This window comes from Manis javanica, chromosome 5, assembly GCF_040802235.1.
Source record: "Manis javanica isolate MJ-LG chromosome 5, MJ_LKY, whole genome shotgun sequence".
In the NCBI taxonomy this organism is placed as follows: domain Eukaryota; kingdom Metazoa; phylum Chordata; class Mammalia; order Pholidota; family Manidae; genus Manis; species Manis javanica.
Window position 1 is genome coordinate 140,654,839 of NC_133160.1, and position 14,137 is coordinate 140,668,975.

The following is a 14,137-nucleotide window of genomic DNA, read 5'->3' on the forward strand; positions in this document are numbered from 1 at the left end:
ATGCCACCTGCTCTGTAGATAACCTTGTTAGGATCATGCGTGACCCTCCGAAATGCATCCCTGGTGAATTCTCCTGTTGCTTATGTAGACTGAATGTGGCTGCATGCTGCTTTGCTACAACTGAACTGTATTTAGTAAGTGCTCAGTGCTGAGCTGGGTGCCAAAGATACAAAATGAAATAAGCAACAGTTGAGCTTCCAGGAGCTGAGAGTTTGCTGGGAGACACAGAAGAACCACAGCATTGCATTATCTACTGTCATTATCTATGTCCTTGGACTTCCTTTGGGAAACAAGTCTCTCAATGTGCAGTCCACAGGCTGCCTGCCTCTGAATCCTTCAGGTACTTATGTTCAAAGAGCAAGGGGTCCAGCCCTACTGAATTACACTGTTGGGGTAAGCCCTAATATCTTCACTTTAATGATTATTATGCACATTATAATTTGAGATCCACTGATCTAGGCGCTGCTTTCATATCCTTGGCAGTTGTGCGGTCCAATACAGAGGGATGTTTAAATACAATCTCATACATATAAGGAGTCATTCAAAGTTTCCCTCAGCCTCCGGGTTCAAAGCTGCTTTTATCTTTGGGTGAGGCAATATAAGGGACTTTGTGGATGGTATTTAAGGATTGTTCAAAATCACATTTTTACATTTTCTATAAAACATGTTTTCTAGGAGCAAAGTAAAATGCTTTGTTCTATAATGAGTTAACAGGGTGAACACTGTTATGACAGTCCTGCGACTTTCTTGTTTAATGTTTATACTCATCTTTTCAAACAAATCGAAATTGGATTATGGCTGTTGCACATTATAGCTGTTGTTATCCAGTTTAAATGCAGGTCTGAAGAGAATAAAATTGATTTTCCTGTGCTACCTGGGGACATCTTAGGTTACTGGTGTGCTGTTTGAATTTTCAATTAGATTTGTACAGAGGAAAGGAAAGATTAGTGGTGGATTTTTTTATTTTCTTAATGCATTATGTAAATAAAATGTACTATTTCATTCTAATTAGGGAATCAGATGACTTAAAAGTTTGGTGATCTGCTTCTATATTTTAATGTAGAGTATGTCAGGTTTTTAAAGTGGATAATAATTTTGAAGACCATTTTTATTTTTAGAAAGAAAAAAAGAATAGAGTAGAACACCATTATAACACTGTTACTGCAGTAACAGCTATCTTGTTTTTCAGGGAATGAGCTGTAATATGTACCAGAATTTCACAGATAATTGAACCTATCTTTTATAAACCAAACCTTTTAAAAAATTGCCTTCAATCTACAAACACCTCTTGTGTACCTGCTCTGTGTAAGCGCGGCACACAATGCTAGGGATTCAGAGTTGCTCTGACATCGGTCCTTTGTAGAAACAGATGTTTCAATGCCACTAACTGCTCTGAAAGCAGAGTAATGGGTCAGAGAACACAAAGCCAAGCATGACAAACCCTGTGGAGTAGGAGGAGGCTTCGTGGTAGAGGGGACATTTGTTCTGGCCCTTGACTCAGAAGTAGGAGTTGGCAAAATGGAAATATATTCTTGAAACTGTAAAGGTATTACATGCTCATTTTAAAAGTACCTTTAGAAAAATATTAATATGTTAAATTTGATCATTATGAAGTGCATTAAGCACTTTATGGTGTGTCAGGAAATACGCTTGCTGCAGAAAATACAATGGGGTATCGTCCACAAGACCACTCTCAGGTTATAATTCATTAGTAGGACTCGAGAACTCACTGCAAGGTATTATACTCACAGTTATGGTTTATTACAGCTAAAGGATACAGATGAAAATCAGCCAAGGGGAGAGGTATATAGGACAGAGTCCAGGGAATTTCCAAAAATGGAGCTTCCGTTTCCCTCTCCTGGTGGAGTCATGGACAGCATAACTTCCCCAGCACTGATGTGTGATACTATGCACAAAGTAGTACCAGCTAGAGAAGTTCATCAGAGTCCGAGTGTCCAGAATTTTTTTTTAGGACTCCATCATATAGCATGGTTGATGGCCCACATAGCTGATCTCAGTCTGTAGCCCCTCCAGAGGTAGAACTGATGCCGAGTGACCCAAAACTCCTACCTATCACATTATTAGGCTACCTAGTGAGAGCCAAGAACCACAGGTGAACAAAAACACCTCTATTAGGGATGACGTTCCATGGTCTGAGCAATTTACCTCCAGAAGCTGAGCACCAAGGCCAAACCTCTTTGGCCATGGTTGAATTCTTTCCCATACAGGAACAAAACCAGACACCACAAAAAGTGGTAAGTGTAGTAAAGAAGTTTATAAAATTCACCATAAAGTGAAGGAAACGGGGACTATGAAGGAAAAATCTGGGATGCTTGTGGGGATGAGGTAGCCAGTACAGCCAGTTAGGAGGATATTCCCAAGGAAGTGGACTGAGTTATAAAGGATGAAAGGATTAGCCAGGTGAACAGTGCACTGAAGAGCATTTCAGGAAGAGGGAACAGATAGTGTGAAGGCTATGAGGTGGGAAGCAGCTGGGCACGTTCCAGAAACTGGAAGGAAAAGATGAGGCTGAAGCAGAGAGAAAGGGGGAACGGTGATTGCAGTGTCAACTAGAGAGAGAAGTAAGGACCAGATCCTGGATGGCCTGAGACCCAGGAAGTGACTATGGACTGTATCTCCAGTCAATGGGAAGCCACTAATGCAGTTTTAAAGCAGAAGCATGGACGCTCAGATTCGTGATTTGTTTTTTAAAGGGACACGTGTGGATGCTGTGAGAATAGCCGGTCCTGGACAGGAGTGGAAACAGGGAGTGTTAGAAGACTATTACAACTATCTCAATGAGAGAAGATGGTGGCTGGAACGGATGGTGGCCATGGAGTTGGAGAAAGGGGCACAAGTTTGAGAGAGCAGTGGGAGGTTGAGTTGGCAGGACTTGTCAAGTCCTGTGGGCATCTGGCAGCTCCATCTGACTTTTTGCTTCTGTCCTGCTGTAGGCTGAGTGTCAGATAACCAAACTCACTAGAACTGTGTATAAGGAAGGACAGGCAGCCTCTGCAGGGGTGACAGTTAAATCCTGTGAAATTAGTTCATGTCTTGGGAGTTGGTGGTGTCTATTCTGGCTGCTTGAACCCTAAGCCTCAAACACCCTCACCTCCAGTTTGGCTTGTGTTCCAAACAACTGTGGTTGCCAGAGCAGTTCATTGTGAATGACTCTTCTAAATAACTGGCATACATATTTTGTTTTTTCTATTCCTTTTCCTCTAAAAGAAGTGTATGGTTTGAATATAGCTAAAAACATGGCTGTTGTCTCCTATTTCACTTTAATTGCTTTGTCAAATAACTTATTCTTGCCTAGAAACAATCAGAAAGACGAATCACTTTCAGTACACACAGAATACATACTGTAAGAGACCTTGGATTTTCCTTTCAAATTCTATTTCTGCCAGGGGTTGGCCAGCACTCTTATTTAAAATGCGGTCACTTAGCCCGGTGAACTCTTTTTTTTGCTTCCCTGTTTTGGAAGGTGGCGGGGGCTGCTCAGCTGGAGATGACAGTGTTGGAATGCTAGCATCATCTTGGCTTCAAGTCAGCAGTGAACAGAAGGTGACTTAAGAGAAGCCGAGATCAGAAAGTGTGTCAGGGTGTACTACTGTTTGGTGCTTCGTGTAAATTGGCAGGGAACCTGTGAAAACTACCTTTTAGCTCAGTTAAAAACTTAGTTCCCGATTTACCAAACCAGTTTGCTTCTGCTTTGTCTTGACATTGCAAAGGCTTTCTGGCTGTGCTTTGCAGTACGCCCTGCCCTCATCCCAAGCCCACCTGTCCCAGCACGCATCAGGCAGGGTCTATGAGAAACCCGAAACTCGGGTCCACGGCATCAACTTTCTAAAGAGGTTCGGTGGGATTAGAAGGAACATTCCAAGTCAAGCCCTGGGAGTCCAAAAAGGGGTATGTTCGTCGTAGTAAGGGAGTACGCTGGCGATGGGCGTATTCCACCCCTGTCTTTGCTCGCCCGGGGCCAGGCCCTGGAGCAGCTGGCGGAGTCACCTGGCGGGAGCACCTGGCGGGAACGCCGCACCCGCCTGGGCGCGCGGGTAGCAGCCCACGCGTCTCCCCAGCAGCCAATGAGCGGCTGCGGCGGGCGGGCCCGGCGCGGGGAGGCGCGGCTATCGTTCGCTTCAACTTAAGACAGGATCCCCGGGCCGGCTGGTGCGGCTGCTGCTGGCCACGTCCTAGCGCTGAGAGCGGCATCCCCACCCAGCCCCGGGGCCGCCCGGGAGGCCACCGGGAGGAGCGAGCGAGGGGGCAGCTCGCCTTTGTCTGCAGGTGTGTGCGGAGGTGACTACCGGGGGAGGAACCTGAGCTCGCTCGCACGCTCGCGGGGACAGCGGGGCGGGACAAAGGCTGCGTCCCCTGCGGGAGTCCGCGCTTAGTGAGGTGCTGGCGCGGGCCGCTGGAAGGGCGGCGGATGGGTCTTTCCATCTGGCTGGAGAGCAGGGTGAGGATGGTATGAAGGGGGTGCGGAGCCTGGAGGATGCAGGAGTCGTTGGGTGCCAACTGACCGCAGCAGGAAGCTGCTCAGTGGATGGCTGTTTGGATGGTCTGCATCGGACATTTCTGTTGTGGCCAGTGTTATTATTGAGTAAATGAGTGCATTCATCTCACATGCCTTCTGGTGAATCCCATTTATGTTTTCCTGTCTATAGGAGGAGTGAAAAATAATTGCAGGATCTTGGTAATCCAGTGTTTGGATTAAAAGCAATATCCTTTGGTGTAGAAAGACAGTGGATTTCTAAATAATTTTAGTTATATGATTTAGAATATCAGTGTGACTTCCATGTGAGAAAATGTCTCAAATTCCCAAAATGTAGAAAAGCAGCCAACTTATCACGGGCTTCCTCTTAGCATGGAAAAAAGGAATTTTTCTGGAAAGGAAAACATGAGTTAAATATTGCATATAACACTTGATTGGATTCCAAGGGAATCTGTGTCTTTTCTGTTATCTGGTTCCCTTTATCAATATTGTAACCAGGCACGTCTATCGATTCCCTAATTAATGTGTGGCTGTGAATCTTCATTACTGCCTTGGGTGGGAGAAGGCGAGGAGCAGACAATCCCATTAATCTTTTTCTTTCTTTTTATAACTGCAGCTGCAGCCTGGCTTTAACTTGTGTCCTGAATGGTGGGTTCTACCGCCTGTTTTCCTGATACTCTCTTTGTGGTTTTCTTAGACCTCTGGGCAGTCAGTCCTTCCTCCAGCCAGATTCTGACACAAAAGCAGTTTATAAGTTTTCTTCCCAAAGTTCAGATCTCTGCTACTTCCTTTGGTTGTTATTTGCTTTGTGAAAGAAATTGTTAGTTGTCTTAAGCTCTTTCCCAAGAAGTTAGAAGCGCAATGTTCTGTGAGGAAAACAGCCCTAAGTCCATATTTACAAATTTTGCCTCTAATTTTGTAAAAGTTATTGGTGGGCTGTGTTGTCCAAAATGAAAAGTGAATACAAAGCTTAATGAGCAAAAGATTATCCACAAAGCTTTGTTCGAGAGGGTGCTGTGGTTCTTGGCTCAGCCATGAGCTGAGCAAAGGCATGGACTGTGTGCTGTTGGTCAGGATTTCCACCTTCTGACAGCTGGTACATTTATGAGTTCTGTCATTGTAGCAAGTCCTAGCTTTTGAACAATTATGATAATTTATTTAACAAGTATTTACCTGCTATGTACTGGGCATGCCCACTAGTGATTAAATGGGAAATGCAACAAGTACGCCTGCTTTTTTGGAGCTCACACTGTGCTGGTATGGGGCCAAGTCATCTGAACTGGAGCGTAGCTGGGAAGCAGTGTGGATGACACTGAGGTGAGCCAGGAGGCTGTTGCTGCCAGCTGCTGCCCTGGAGGTCGGCTCAGCATAGGGCTGGAGGCGCACACAGGTGGGGCCGCAGTCTCCTCTGTTCCAATGGGTGGAAATATTAGAGTAGTGGATTTTTGTGCCCTGGAGTTGGTCTTCTTGAACCTGCTTCCCTTGTTCAGGGATACCTCTTAAAAAGAGTCTGGGACTGCAAGGAGGGCCAAAAGCTGAGTTCTAAAAGAGTTTGAACAATGGAATTGTTTATTGCAGTGCGGTAATTCTAGTCTGTTTCAAAAACTGTCAGTCATGCAGTTTCCAGGTGTCACCTCAACAGTTTCATTCGGAACAGCCCCTCAGGGAAATGAATTTCAGTCTGTGCCACTGACACTGCAAAGTTTCACATCTGTCCACAGTCTCCCAAGTGTGAAGAGTTGAATCCTAGGTTCAAAGACCTAGGATTTTAGGGAGTATACTGATGGCATAAACATCTTACTTTTCTGGGTCTCCAAACTTCCACAAATCCCTAGGGTCACATGAAAACAGACTAAATAGTAATGTAATTTGCTCTCTTCTAATTGCCCATGTTAAATAAAGAATATAACATTTTTGAAAAATTCTTAGACCTTTGGATTCTCCTGGTCCTAACATAGTGCCTAGCATAGGATGCTCTATAAATAATCAAGTTGTCAAATGGGCATATAAATGAATACAGATGAAAATATTTTAATTTCTACATTTAGGGTTTAACTATGACCATCACATGTACTTGATATTCATAATCTATAGGTTAATTTGCTGTGCAGCAAACATCTACTACATGTCAGGCATCTTGTGAGGTACATGAGGGAATGAGACAGGGTTCAAAGAGGTAGGAGGTAGGCCAGAAAAACAGCTCAGGAGGCATGATGGTCGAGGCTGTAAGGACCATGAAGATGGTCACCAGCACAATGCAATAGAGTATAGATCAGTGGGAAAAGGGGCAGCCTTCCTGGGAGATGACATATGAGCTGAGCTTAAAGACTGAGAAGAAGTCAGGTTTGTGGGGAGTCAAGTAGGATCTGAGAGGAGGCCAGCATGGCTGGATCCGGGAGCAAGTATGCACTGGGGTATAAGAAGTAGGTGGGGACAAGATCATATAGGGCTTTGTGGCTACGGTTAAGGATTTGGGTTTTCTTTTTAATGCTGTGAGAAGTCTTTGAAGGGTGGTAACCAACAGAGTGCTATGATCTCATTTATTCCATTAAAAAAGATCTCAGTGCCTACTCTTAGGGAGTAGATATTGGGGCAGAAGTAGAAGCTGGGGATCAGTTAGCAAGTCCTAGTCCAGGAAGAATCAAAGCAGTGGCAGAAGGGATGGAGAGAAATGGGTTGTAGAGATTGAATGGGCAGGATTGAATATAGAAGACTGCAGGCAGAGGAGTTATCTAGGACCACACCTGGATTTTTAAATTCAGTGTTTGTGCCTGCTGGAAATACATAGTAATGGAAATATAAGTTATGGAGCAATGGGGCAATGGAGCAACTCAGTTTTTTTTAATTTAAGTATTGTTGATATACAATCTTTTATGTTGGTTTCAAATATACAACAGAGTGGTTCAACAGTTACCCATATTGTTAAATCCTCACCCCCTCTAGTGAGGTCACTATTTATCAACGTAGTAAGATGTTGCAGAATCATTAACTGTATTTTCTGTGCTGTACTACCATTCTGTGACCAACTTATATTGTGGTTGCAAATTATTGTGGCCCTTTATCCCCATTCCCCTTTCCCCCACCCCAACCCCTTCCCCTTGGTAACCACTAGACCCTTCCCCGTGTCTATGAGTCTACTGCTATTTTGAAACAACTCACTTTCAATTTATGCTGTATCAAGATTTTGACTTAATATTTTTAATTCTCCAGTGTGGATGAGCACATATACCCATAGAGTGCTGTGCATTTGGCTATTTCTCCAAGACATTTCAGCATTCATTGCTCTATCTTTCTCAACTGGTAATCAGACCTTTGATCATTTCCTTTGTTCTGTCATTAAAATAAAGGATCAAAGTAAGAAAGAAGACTGGTTTAAGCTTTAACTCATGTGGAATTACTCTACCTTTGCTCCCAGTTTTAGAAGAAACTATTGATAATTGCATTTGAAGTTAATGTATTTAACATACAACATTCTCTGTGATTCTGATATATTATCGTAAATAAAATTTTGTCTCATGTATTTCAAATCAGGAAGTGTATGTAGGGGGGTCACGGGGAAGGAAGTATAGCACAGAGAAGACAAGTAGTGACTCAATAGCATCTTACTATGCTGATGGACAGTGACTGTGGTGGGGTATGTGGTGGGGACTTGATAATGGGGGGAATGTAATAGCCACAATGTTGCTCATGTGATTGTATATCAATGACACCTTAATAAAAAAAGAATATATATATATATATATATATATATGATGATATTTTTAAAAAAGACTCCTTAATAACTTTGAAGGAAATTCACTGAGCATTTGTGAGCTGGAAAGCCATTTTTTCCTTGTATCTGTAAAGTAGAGGAACGATGGTTTCTGATGGGATTTTTTTGTACCCTCCTCCTAACTTCAGATTTATGAACTTGCAGATTCAGTGTCTGTGTCAGTAAACTTTAGTTTTGAAACCAACTTTGGTTTGGTTTAAAAAAAAAATTGATGAAGAAAAGACTCCTTCTATAGTCAGAAATGTAGGTAGATGAGAAGGGTCAAACGTGACTAGGGCTGTCAACCCTTCTGATCTGAAAGCCTGGACTAGTTACCCTAGAATATGTAAGCTTGTCTGGGGATGAATAAATTATGACAGTTTAAATAATTATGACAGAGGGAAAGCAGCTGCAGAGAGCACAGTTGACAATTAGGGCTGATTCGGCCTGATTCTGTCAAGTCACAGCATACATCTGTTTGCCAGGTTACATGAACATGCTGTTCTCAAGCAGTCCAGTGTGTTGTGTTTTTTAATTTTTCTCCCCCAGCTGCCCAGGTGCCCCTTCAAAAAAAACATTCTAAGAAAAATATTACAAATGCCATTCATAGCCTGCTAGTGACCTTTTTGAAATAAAATGGTTGGGACAGAGGGCTCCACATTGATTCTGATTTTCCTGTGGGATGTCCGTGTAAGATTTCAGTTGAGCAAAAGGTTTTTGTTTCTAAAGAAGTTGCAAATTGGAATAGCTCTTATTCCTGCAACTGGGTTAAACAGTTTCTCGCTGGTCCTGGAGTCTTGTCACCTAGAACAAGGAGTATTCCAGCATCTCAACCAGTCACACAGGTTTCATGTATGCTTGGTTTACTGCTCTGCTGTTAGTATCTTGAAATTCTTAATAATTTTTTCACTTGGGACCTCCCACTTTCATTTTGCACTGGGCTCCACAAATTATTTAGCTGGTTCTGTTGTCGATGTTTGTTCCACGTAGTAAGTTGCATCTTGAATCAGGTTGCCCTAGGCAGGATTTGGCACTTTTTCTGTAAACAGCCGGATATTAAATATCTTGGGCTTTATGGGCTACGTGGTCTCTGTTGCAACTACTCAGGCTCTGTCACTGTAGCATGAAAAGAGTCATAGACAATGGGGAACAAATGGGTATTGCTCTGTTTTCCAGTGACACTTTGTTTATAAAAACAGGCAGGGGTCAGGTGGTCTATGATTCTGGAGCCATAGTTTTCAACCCCAGATTTAAAGGACCCAACTGGAATCTGAAAGGAAAGGAGCGACACACAGCAGCAATTCACCAGAGAATTCCGCTTTATTAGGGAAAGGTGCTGGGTTATATAGGAAGGGGCATGGAGTGATTGTGGTGTCACTTCTACGGGGCTGGTGGCTATTGGCTAGGTGCTGGGATTGGGAGGGGGGAGAGAGGTGATTGGGCTTCAGGTGGCGCTGGCGGGAACTGAAGACCCAGAAGAGAAGCTGGAAGTTTGCCATCTTACAGGTGGGGGCCCTTCATTCCCCACTTTCTCCTCTATGGGGTTGTGGACGTTGCTTTCTCTCTGACTGCTTCCTGCTGAACGGGGGCGGAGAAGGGAGTGAGGGCTTGAGGATTGGGAGGAAAGGGTTGATAGGACTCCACACAGTAAGGACGAGTAGATGTGGACTTCTTAAGGTTAGAAATCAATGAAGGTTCCCTGTAACCATAGGTCGAGGACTTGTTGATTCCAATGGTGCCAAGAGGATACGGGTGCCAGAAGCCAGGCGTCTGCGGCCAATGTTTCTAGGAACAGTTTACAGCGGAGAGAGGGGTCCATCTCAGCGTGTGGTGAGGAGGTTACGTGAGGGTGAGGGATCTTCTGTGGCCAGAAGCTGATAGTTCCTGAGTAAAAGCTGGTTGAAAGTTTGATTAGAGATTTTTCCGACTTGGGATTTGATGAACTTTATTATACAGGGTAAGAAGAGACAGGCGAGAAGAATGATTATTATGGGGCCTGCAATGGGCCAGAGCCAGGTAAGGAGGGGGTTTGTTAGTATTGAAGAGAATGGGTTGGAATTGGAAGCAGAGTGGAGGCTGGAGGCAAGGTCGGTGAGTTTGGTAATGTCAGTTTCTACAATGCCGGATTCGTTGATGTAATAGCAGCACTCCTCTCGAAGGAAGACGCAGGTGCCGCCCTTTTCGGCTGTAAGCAGATTTAAGGCCCGCCGGTTTTGAAGGGTGACCTTAGCTAGTGAAGTGACCTGTCTGTGGAGAGAGGCCAGGGAATCGGCAGTGGATGTCAGGGCTCCCTCAAGTTTGGTGTTGAGATCTCTAATTGCCCATAGAGAGTGACCCAAGGCTCCTCCCGAAAACCCTGCCCCAATGGCTGAGGTGGTCAAAGAGATACCGACCATAATGGGAAGGAAAGCAGCCCTTTTTGTGCGCGAGGGCAAGGGAGGTTGGAGCTCAAGAAATTCTGCCATGTGATTGTGGTGTCACTTCTATGGGGCTGGTGGCTATTGGCTAGGTGCTGGGAGTGGGAGGGGGGCGAGACGTGATTGGGCTTCAGGTGGTGCCGTCGGGAACTGAGGACCCAGAAGAGAAGCTGGAAGTTTGCCATCTTACGAGTGGGGGCCCTTCAGAATCCACAGTGACCCTCGAAATAGGGACCCGGTTCTTTGAATGTAAGATGGTTTGGTCACTTTGGCCAGCCTTGTGCTATTATGGAAATCAGTCTCCAAAAATAATTCCTGGAGAAGGTCAAGCCTAGCTGCGTATGAGAAGTAACGTACTGAAGCCTGACCTTCTCCAAAAGGAATTCCTGGAGAAAGCCCTAATCCCTTCTGACCCTTCTCAGAATTCCATAGAAGCAGAGTACTTCTATGGCAAGCCATTATGCAGACATCCCAGTCCCATGCTTGAACTTCTTCAGACAGTAAAAACAGGGAGCTACCACTATGGGATTTTTGTTTTTGTTTTTTTTAAAGATTTCTTATCATATCTGATGGAAAATGAAAAAGGTGCTGGAACAACAAGCCTAGCTGCATATGAAAAGTAACCTACTGAAGAGGAAAGATGTGGGAGTCCAAAATGGCATCAAGAAGTGAACTAACTCCTGCCTCTGGTGAGGGCGCCTCAGGGTGCCGTGGGATGCCTCACAGCGGAGCATTTCATACCCCCTCTGCTGCAGCGTGCATGGCAATGCGTTGTCTGGGGTCTTTTCCCTAAATGGTACACGAAGGTTTATTTCTCTTAAGAGTATAATTATAAAGAAAATGATCTGAGGAGGTGGTAAATCTTGACAGAAATCAATATACAAGGGAAATTTATGTATTGATTTCTTCAGGAGCAGAAGAGCTGTTTTTAGATATTCTGAAGAAGGAATCTAGTTAGGGGCTCTGGAAACATTGTTTGTTCTGGAGATGATTAGATGATTCACCTTCAAACAGAGTCACAAGAGATTAATAATCTTCTCAGAGCTTGCTTTCTGCCCATTCAGATGAAATATATGTTTTATTAACATTGTTTCAGGTGACCTGAAAAGAGAATATGAACTAACATAATTTTTAAAGTGCCGTCTGTGATCAACAGTAGCAGGAGAAACAAATCCTGCCAACTCCCTAATATTCACAGCATCATTCCCTTAGAGATCAGGAATAAGGGGGGCACTGTTCACCCTTTCTGGTTATTCACGCATTCAAAAGTATTTACTGATTACCTACCTTGTGCCAAGCAGTAGTGAGTGAACATTTACTCACGGCGGTGAGTGAAGAAGGCAGAAAGGTTCCCACTCGCATGGCTTTTGCTCCTTTGTGAGAGAGAAGGACAGACATTAAACAAGTAAGCAGGGTATGTGTAGATGGCTGCATGCGCCGGCAGTGACGGGGTGCTGCCGAGGAGTCTTACAGAGGTGATGGCAGTAAGGAGGCCTCCACCAGAGACCTGGGGAATCAGTGATCCAGGCAGCAGAAGTGTGTGCAGAGGTGCCAAGGCAAGAAGGAGGTGTATGTGCTTGGGAACAAAAGATGGGGGCCTATAGCACAGAGAAGCCAAGTAGTGACTCTTTAGCATCTTACTACGCTGATGGACAGTGACTGTAATGGGATATGTGGTGGGGACTTGACAATGGGGGGAATCTAATAACCACAGTGTTGCTCATGTACTTGTGTATTAATGATACCAAAGGAAAAAAAGAAAAGAAGAAAACAAAGCAAAAAACCAGGAAAAAAAAAACAAGCATTAAAAAAAAAAAAATGGGAGTGTGGCTGGAGCCCAGGAGTGTGGGTGAGGCAGGAAGTGGAGTCAGAGATAGATGGGGATCAGAAGCAGGAGAGCAGCAGTGTTAAGTGACTGCTGTGGAAAGGACGGAAGCATCCTCTGTCTGGGAAAGTTATTTAGACCAAGCACAGCACTTAACTGGAACTAAAAATCCAGTAGGGACAGAGACAGGGCAGAGAGCTGAGGCTACCTCTCTTCCCTGCAGGGTGGGGTAGGAGGAGTTGTGACAGGCCCACTGTGGCCTTAACTAGGAGTCTTGTCTACATCTTGTTGGTGCTTTGTGCCTTTGTGGCACATCTTGCATGGATCACTTTCCCAGTGTGGACAGCTGTCACCTTCCCTACTCCAATCCAAGCATAAAAAAATTTTTAATGTGAATTTAAAATTTCACACAGTCCTGTACCTTGTCAGGAGGAGCCTTCTGGGTATCAAGCATTTTTGTTTGTGTTTTACCATCTCTGCTTTCAGGGAAGAAGACAGCCCGTGGTTTTACAACTCGGTTATAATTTACATTATTTTATCCTTAGATTATGCCCTAAACTTTATACCCTGAAAGTGTAATATGGCATGAGTTGTCGCTCACTTGAGAACTCAGTGTAAATTGTGTGTGTATCCTCTTTTCACTCAGATATCCAGAGACGCAAGGTGGTTGTTTTTCTCTAACTGTAATGTAGCCCAACTGTTTAATTCTTCTTCTCTTCCAAGATGGACTAAAAGAAAAAATTTTGCCTGGTTGCTCTCCAATATCCTTTTCCCCTTCATTAGTAAGCTGACTAGTTACTATTGTGTCTTCTCTCCAGAGGCATGAAAAGTCCTTTGTTTGGAAGAATGTGCCTTGAATTTCAATAAGCTTAAACTACTTTAGATCCTAAGCTTCACACTTAACTCCTCTTGGAACTCTACCTCCCATGTCTTAGAGCTGAGCTTCCAGTTAAAAGTTCACAGGCTGTGCGTTGCTAGCGGGCAGGAGCGGTGAGATGGGAAGGGAACTAGCTTTGCAAAGAAAAGTACACTTGTCAGAGATTAGTTGTTTCTGTCACTGTTTGGTCCTGGGAAAGACAGAAAACCCTTCTTGAACTGAATTCTCTGAAACACACCATACTCCAGATGGGAAATTTGCATAAAGTCAGAATTCAGTTCAGAGATCTTTCACCTGCAGGGTATGGATTCTAAAGGAGTCTGTGAATGAGCTTCAGGGTTCATTGAACCTTCCCCGCAAAGAGTATATTGTGGGGTTTGTACACATTTCTTTCTGGAATTTTTTCATCAGGTTCCAAAACATGATCCAAAACAGGTTAGGAACCTTCCTCATGGCATACCTCCCACTTCTCACTCCCAGTTGGTGACCGCACTGCTTAACATTCACAGCACTCTCAGGAAGCGAGCACCCCATCACTCCGATTTCACAGATGAGACAGCTAAAGAACTAAGAGATTGAGAGCCTTGAACAAAGGCAAATGGCTAATAAATGTCAGGGGCCAAAAAAATGAAGAAAACTTGAAGCTCAAAGAAAAAAACTGTCAAGTGCAGGAGTTGGTGTGAGAATTTTCATGACACAAATTTTTAAAGTTTTAACTTCATTGTCATGTAGATAGATAATGCCGGTCTGTGCTGATGTTCAGAAGGTTCAA

The 14,137-nt window shown here is 44.0% G+C and overlaps 1 protein-coding gene across 8 annotated transcripts in view; it reads left to right on the forward strand.

Annotated features, from left to right (window-relative positions):
- Positions 1 to 14,137, forward strand: part of APBB2 (amyloid beta precursor protein binding family B member 2) — a 381,148-nt gene that overhangs the window by 335,976 nt on the left and 31,035 nt on the right. The window contains exon 1 of one of the 8 annotated variants that reach the window (XM_037002516.2): positions 4,143 to 4,287. The exons of the other annotated variants lie outside the window; for them this stretch is intronic. The gene's annotated coding sequence lies outside the window, so the exon portion shown is untranslated. Of the gene's footprint in view, positions 1 to 4,142; positions 4,288 to 14,137 lie in introns of those variants that run through there. 8 annotated transcript variants of the gene reach the window in all.